General features: G+C 30.4%; 1 non-coding gene across 1 annotated transcript; it reads left to right on the forward strand.

Moving 5' to 3' along the window:
- The first annotated feature begins 2,863 nt into the window (after positions 1-2,863).
- On the forward strand, positions 2,864-2,981 carry LOC118349108. The gene has a single exon (XR_004802100.1). It is a non-coding gene; the product is annotated as a small nucleolar RNA snoR104 (small nucleolar RNA).
- The last annotated feature ends 5,071 nt before the right edge of the window (positions 2,982-8,052 follow it).

Raw genomic sequence — 8,052 nt, forward strand, 5'->3', positions numbered from 1 at the left:
ACGCCGAGCTCGTTCGAGTCGATTCGGAGACTCAGAGGGATGTCTCGGCCATGTACAGTGGATCCGGTGATGGCGAGAGCCATGAGGCCGTGCGGAGGAAGATCCCGCCTGATTCATCGATGCCTTGATCCGAAACCTCCGCCGGTTCATCGGTTTCGGTGCCGGACTTAGATCCTAAGCCTTGATGGGTCCGTATTCTTTCTCTATCTCACATTTTCCCTTTTTTATTTTTTATTTTTTATTTTTTAATTTTAGAAATTAGTTTTTTTAGATCATTTTTCTTTTAGGTATGCGAACTTTATGCATAAACATCTTTTTGTGTGAATGTGCGTGTATGGTACTGGCAGGTGACTGCTATGTGCTGTATTTTATCAGAATTCTTTGTTTGCTATATTTTTTTAATGGGGATTTAGAGTATTTTCTTTCGGGACCTAAATGGTGTGGGACATAAATAATTTTAAGGTAATAAAATGTGTTTAATTAGCATTTGAATGCAACCTCTGTTAGACTGTTTGGTTCTGAAGAAGATGGGGAAAGATCTTGATTATATGGTTATTTGTCATTTGGGATTTGAGGAAATGGACACCTGCGCTCAACTGAGGCTAATGCAACCTTTTGGCTTAGGTAAATTGAGTTTTTCAACTTGAAAAAAAAAGCTCTATGAGAAGAGAAAAATGGGTGCACTATTCTTTTTATGGAGTGTTTGGGTTGAGAAACGGGAAAGTTATGAAATTAAGAAGTGTCAAGTGTAGATGAACATGTATTCTGTCTTGGTGAAGTCTCTCCCAGAATTCTGCTAGAATAGCCCACCATAATATGTGATTATCGGATGGTAGTCAATTTTCTAAATTCCTTCCTTAACATTTTTTTTTGATAAGTAAAATTCCTTCCTTAACATAAAGGCCTTATAGTTCCCTTATTGTATGCACGGCAGGTTATTGTTATCTATAGAATACCCCTAATATGCTGATTCATCAGTTTCTAGCATATGCATTGGTGCATAGTATGAAAATGCAGACTCGATATTCATTTCTTGATGTCAAAATGTGTATTTCCTTTTGTATCCTACTATTTAACTTAGTATTTATTTTGTAAAGCTTGAAACAAAGAGAAACTTGCTCGATATGTTTCAAGAGAAGCAACAAAAAGTGATGAAGCTAATACTATCCTGAGTTTCTACAAGAAGGCATGTGTTGTACTTGTAGCTCGGACTTGATTTTAAAATACTACGTATAAAGATAGGATGGGGACAATATACTGGAGTTACTTTCTTGTCATATTTCTTGGTGCATATGTTCATGGAAAATGCTTAGTACACCGACAAAGTGTACCAATAAAGTACACCGATTAGTGTTTTTTTTCTTAAAAGCATTTGTGTGTTTATTTTTTAGTATTTAAAAACAAAATACACACAAATGATTTTTTTTTTTTAAAAACAAATAACACTGATCGGTACCCCTTTCGGTACCAATCCTTGGTGCATGTAGCACCGTCCTATGTTCATTGACAGAGATAAATTTCTTTAGTAATATTAGCAGCAGTAAAAATTTTGCTTCTCAAAAAAAAAAAAAAAAGGCTGTGAAAAAGTTTGTGTTTTTTGCAGTTACAAATAACTTTATTTGGTATGTACTGGCTGTTGCATATTTTACATATACACAAAAGCCACTGAGAACTTAGGCTTGGAACTTTTTATGCTCTGTTTTTTGGATAATTTCTTTTCTTTATTCCCCTATCGCACACCCATCTTCTTTCATTTATTTCTTATGTTTTTTCCTCTGGGTTCAGAAACCTGAAGAAGGATCCATCAGTCACAGGGTCCAGAGGCTGGCAAAATATAGATTTTTTTTTATAAGTGGCAAAATATACTTTTTAAAGGTATCATCCTCATCTTCCTGCCTGGTCTGCTGATTGTTGTTAGGTTTTACTGCCTAAGTATTGGTAATTAGCTTTCTGGTGAGAATACCGCCTCTAATTATTTCAGAAGCAATCAGACCTGTTGCTCAATGCTCACAATCCAGATACAAATTCCTACCAGAAAAGTCTGTTGAAAAGTTCTCATCCTAAACCCAATACAGTGCACCAAAACAAAGCCAAAGATGGGCTGACTGGATTTTTTATGCTATGTCCTTGAAGAAAGCCACTTTGTACTAAAAAATCACTCTCCCATCTGTTTATTTTGCCAAAAGCTGAACACACTTGTATGATTAAAATAAAATCTGGATGTACAACGAAAATGAAGTCATCCAGTTTTTCTTTGTTTTCCTAACAAGTTTATTATGATGTGTTTGACCTATTTAGGCTTATAATTATTGGATTATTTTTACTCACACGAATAAAAAAAAAGAATAAGTATTCTATTAATTCAGTATTATGGATGGATTCACAACTTTTGATGATGTGAACTTTAAAATTGAAATTTGTCATCCTTTTTCCTCTACTTCACCTTTTCTATGTGGTACGCATTTTTATTTTATTTTTTTGCATTTTGATTTTCGATCCACTATTCCTTACAACTGATATGCCTTTGATAGTATTTGATTGAACATGTTCTCCGTGGGAAAAGTGGTGGAGGAAATGCTAGGGAGATGGATTTTGAAAGCTTTCTGGACTTTGTACTGGCCCTAGAAAACAAAGACACCCCAGAAGGGTTAACATATTTGTTTCGGTGTCTTATCTTCATGGAAGGGGTTACCTTACCGCAGCTGACATACACTCACTTTTGTTGTTGATTATAATCGGGCTCCCTAATTTATCTCGTTTGCTTTTCTTGGTGGTTGTGATAAACTCATGTGTGTGCATGTGTGTCCATCTTTTTCCTCAATCTTCTTTGCAACCAAGCAAAGCCAAGTATGGAAGAAAAGAAGGGAAACATCTAAAAGCTGAGATGTTTTCTGATACAACCTTCCAACAGTAAACCTCTGTTGTTTCCTGCTTGTAGTACTAGAGCAAGTTCTGCAAGTCTCAAATTACCAGAGACACTAATCCAGGAACCATTTAAAATTCTGGTTTACCTATTAAAATCCTTTATTAATTAATTAGTATCCTTGGCTGGTGGCATGTGAATATCATTTTGATTTTTCCTTCCATACCTTCATATAAATTGAATCAGGGATGTTCACCAGAAATGGATCGATGGTGGGAACTATGAATTGTATATCGAGGATGGAATTTGGGATATGGTCAAGACAGCTGACTGGCTAATGATTAAGCTCCGTCTGGATTAGAGATGAGTTGAGTTTAGATGAGTTGAATAAAATATTATTAGAATATTATTTTTAATATTATTATTGGTTTGAGATTTGAAAAAATCGAATTGTTTATTATATTTTGTGTGAGAATTTAAAAAAGTTGTAATGATGAGATAAATAATTTGAGATGAGTTTCGAATCCAAACGTAATTGCAAGTCAGGGTGGGACTGTAGCCAGCATGCTTATAGATGGATGTTTCTGCGCCCATGACAACACAGAAAATCATCTCCAACAAGAGGAAGAGCCGGAAGAAGAATGACATGCAAACTGCCCCTATTCTAACACAAAACTTGTGTGTCTGAAACCGATTATAGTTTTTATGATTTTTTTTTTTTTTAATTAGCATTCGTCCCGACTAATTATAGTTTTTATGACGAGGAGAACTTCTAATTTATCATATGACTGATTGTTGTAATGAATTGATATGTTCAAATACATGTGTAAAGATCTTATTGGTACTCCCAGCAAATTCTTTTTAGAAAGGTGCTACACCTATCATCAGCAATTAAACCTTCTTTTTAAATATAAAATAAAATAAAATCTTCTATCATCTCCTTAATTTCAACTCTCACTCCTTAAATCGTTAATTCCAGTTTGTAATCACTCTTTAAATCATTAATTTCAATTATCATCTCCAAGCAACCAAAACACTTCAAAAAATAAATAAAACAAATAAGCAAAAATTCAAAAAGAAAATATAAAATTATAATTGTATTTTCTATTTTAGTTATTTTTTTATTTATTGTCTTTTTGAAAATTCTAAGGATAGATTTGGGCTTTTTGAGAGAAAATGGAGTATATTAAACTTAATCGGTAAATTATGGTCTAGTTTGTTTTTAGAGATAAAATGACGCGATATTAAAATTAAAAAGTTAAATAATATATTGTTATAATATATTTTTTAATATTATTTTTATTTTAAAATTTAAAATATTTGAATTATTTATTTTATTTTATGTAAAAATTTAAGAAAATTATAATAATGAAATGAAATATTTTTAAATTTTAATATTGAAAACAAAGCAGGTCTAAGAGATGTTTGTCAAAATTATTAATAATAGGGAGGGTGATTATCAATAGATAATGAGAGTTCGAATGAATTTTACCGAGAAAAAAAATGTGGCTTTTATTGGAAATGACGTCCCAAATCCAAGTCTTCGTGGGAAGGAGAGGAGCTGGGCAACGGGGGTTTTAAATGAGAAATTTTATTTGTAATTATGAGGTAGAAATTACTTGTGCAGTTTTATTAATAAATGACATAAAAATAAAAAAAAAATTATTTTAAAAAGAATATTATTATAATTTTAAATATTACTTTAAATATAATTGTATAAATTTATATGAACAATCTTTATTTAAAAATAATATAAAGATTAATTTTTTTAAAAATAAATAATATTATTTACGATCGTAAATAGATATTATTTACTATCTAATCATTTAACTATTCTTGCTTTAAAAAAAAAAAAAAAAAAAAGAGTAAAAAATTATTGATACAGATTTTTACAAAGATAATCGATAACTAAAGAAGAAGAAGTATATTAAGAAGCTTGTGTTGGTAAGTCATGAAAAACCGATGGTCAGCCCATATATGCAGAAGGCTTTAAGGGTGGTCACGGTGGTGTTCCCTCAAGTTCTTAATCTACTTATTCCTCCTTGGGTATAGGAAATCTTTGTTTAAAAACCTGTTTCGATGAAATATTTATTCAAAACTAAGGAACATACTAATATTATTCCCATAGAATCTAATAACATCAACCAAGAATATTATAGTATAATAGATATAGAAAGAAACTTACAAGACTGGACAATTCCTAATGTTCCAAATCATCAAATATACAAACAGTCTACTTTTTCTAAAATATCATTTCTTACGAATTATACGATTAAAACAGTAGAAAAAACTATTAGTTTAAATAATGATTATGAATCATTATACTTATTAACAAAGGAAACAATTAATCGTCACAAAGAACAGAAATACTCTTTCATACATATTGGATTAGTACAAGTGGCTCTAAAACCACTTACTAGAAATGGATTAAACACCTCAGTATTACTTTGTTTAAGAGATGGAAGGCACTATAATTTTCATGATTCTTTACTTGGAATGGTAGAATCAAGTCTGTTTGAAGGACCAGTATATTTTAATTGTTATCCCAATTATTCCCTTTCATTATTTGATACCAATATCTTGCATTCTTTAATATTAAATATTAAAATAAATGGTTATCATATGATGAAAGGATCACATCCTTTAACAGTAGTTTATAGGATACACTATAAATTAATGAAAACAACATTAGAGCCACAAGCTCTTATTACCAGTCCAAAAGGATATACATTACTATTGCAATCTAGTACACAAAACTCTAGTATACAAATTCCTGAACAAATCAATTAGAATCAAATTACACTTCCAAACGAATGGCAATTAGAGAATATTATCCCATTATCTAAGATAAAAAATAATTCTAAAGATGATCTTGAATATATAGAACAAAAAACAGACGGAACAGTTCAAATAGCTTTTCAACCCTTTAGAAGATCATTCTCACATTATTCCTCTCCAGAACCCTCTAGTTATCAGACACTCAGATCTGCATTTACATCAATCTCTCAGAATAAATCTCAAAATTTTAATACTAGATCCCAGAATCTTGACACACAGATTCAGAAAATTATTCCTGGAAATATTATAGATACACCAGTATATACTGTTAGCCATCCTAATAAAGCATCAACCTCTCGTAATCTTGAAAAAGAACCTGAACCTTCTTCCCCAACGTACTCACAAGTAGTTGGAGATGATGCCCAAAGATATACCCTGAATAAAGAAGATTTTAAAATCAACAAGGAATACCTTAAACAAGATTATATGAAAGAGGAAAGTAGTTACAAAAGAATAATATTCTTCTCAACTTTTACAAAATTAGAAAGAGATTATATTCAATAAAAATATTATGAGGATTTAGAAAAAATACAAACTAATATACCGTTCTTTACACGGTTCGAAATATATAAATCCAATCGATTATCTACTATAAACAGAATCACTAACCAATGGATTAAATGAGAAAATAACTAAACTGTTTATGAGGAATACCCCCCTTTTGAAGTTATCAAATTCAATCAAAGAAACACTCAAATTTTAGCCTCACCAATAAAAAAACATAATATTACAAATACTGATAAAAATCTTGATAATATAATTCAACAAAACAATTATACCAATTTATATTTAAAAATTATGGGCAAACAATTAGAAAGAATTGAAACCCAAATATCTCCTATAAAACCTACTATTAAAGAAGAAAAAGAAACCCCTTTGTTTGTTCCCCACGAGATTCCATCTCATTTAAAAACTACTTTTTCTAAAAGTAAAATTGATTTATTAGAACAAATCTCTAGTAAATTAGAAAAATTAACTATTAGTAATTCTGCTTCTACCTCAAAACAACCTCATATTAATGTATTAAGTAAGACAGATTCACTTGTATTATCTGACTCTGAAATTAGTAATATTGAAAATCAATTTAAAAATCTAGACTTACAAATAAATAAGATTAGAGGAGATCATGTTAATAGCTTTTCAGCTAGAGATTCTAAACATCATGTTTCTATTAGTCGAAACTGGTATCCTAGGCCCACTCCGCCGGATATGCAATTCGAAGAAAGAGAACATATAGTAAGATCTGTTTTCGCACCAGATGTATTATATGAATGGAATATAGATGGATTATCTGAATATGAAATATTAAATCATTTCCAGGAAATGATTATGGTTGCCAATGTTTATAAAAGTAATAGAAAGACTGATCATCAAGTAGCACACATTATTATCACAGGGTTCACTGGCCAATTAAAAGGCTGGTGGGATCACTATATTTCATACGAACAAATGTCACAAATATTAAATGCTTATAAATATGATGAAAACATGCAAATCATTAAAACTGAAAATGATTTACCCATAGAAGATGCTATAAACACATTAATATATGCATTAACTAAACACTTTGTGGGTGATCCTGTTCAGTTCAAAGAAAGAACTAGTGATTTATTGATTAATTTAAAATGCCCCCAATTATCTGATTTTCGTTAGTATAAAGATGTATTTCTAACTAAAGTTATGATCAGAAATGATTGTCAACAGCCATACTGGAAGGAAAAGTTCATAGCCAGACTTCCATATTACTTCGCCCAAAAGATACGAGAATCATTATTAAGACCAGATGGTACTATTGATTTTCATAATCTTACATATAGTGATATAATAGGTAAAATTAATAGAACTGCATTAACTATGTGCAATGATTTAAGATTAAAAAAGCAAATGGAGAAAGAAAAGAAATTTGCTATGAAAGAATTAGGTACCTTTTGTGAACAATTTGGCTATACTTCATTATTAGCCCCTTCAAGTAGACATAAAAAAGGGAAAAAAATTTATAAGAATTACTCTAATAAAAGACGAAAATACAAAAAACCTTATAAAAAGATAAAAGAAAAACAAACATATAATAAGCCACTAAAAAACCCTAAAAAGGCTAATAAAAAGAAAAAATAGATTGTTTGTTATAAATGCGAAAAAGTTGGACATTATAAATCAAATTGTAAAGTCAAACAATAGATTAATGAATTAGATATATCTGAAGCATTAAAAGACAGATTATTAGATATTTTTATAATACATCCAAGCGAAGAGGAAGAAGATAGTTCTTTAGAGGAAGAAGAATCTATCAATTAAAAGAATCAAGTTTTTCAGAACAATCTTCTGATAATGAATCCGAAGAAGATGAAATA

The sequence above is a fragment of the Juglans regia genome, chromosome 7, assembly GCF_001411555.2.
Source record: "Juglans regia cultivar Chandler chromosome 7, Walnut 2.0, whole genome shotgun sequence".
Classification (NCBI taxonomy): domain Eukaryota; kingdom Viridiplantae; phylum Streptophyta; class Magnoliopsida; order Fagales; family Juglandaceae; genus Juglans; species Juglans regia.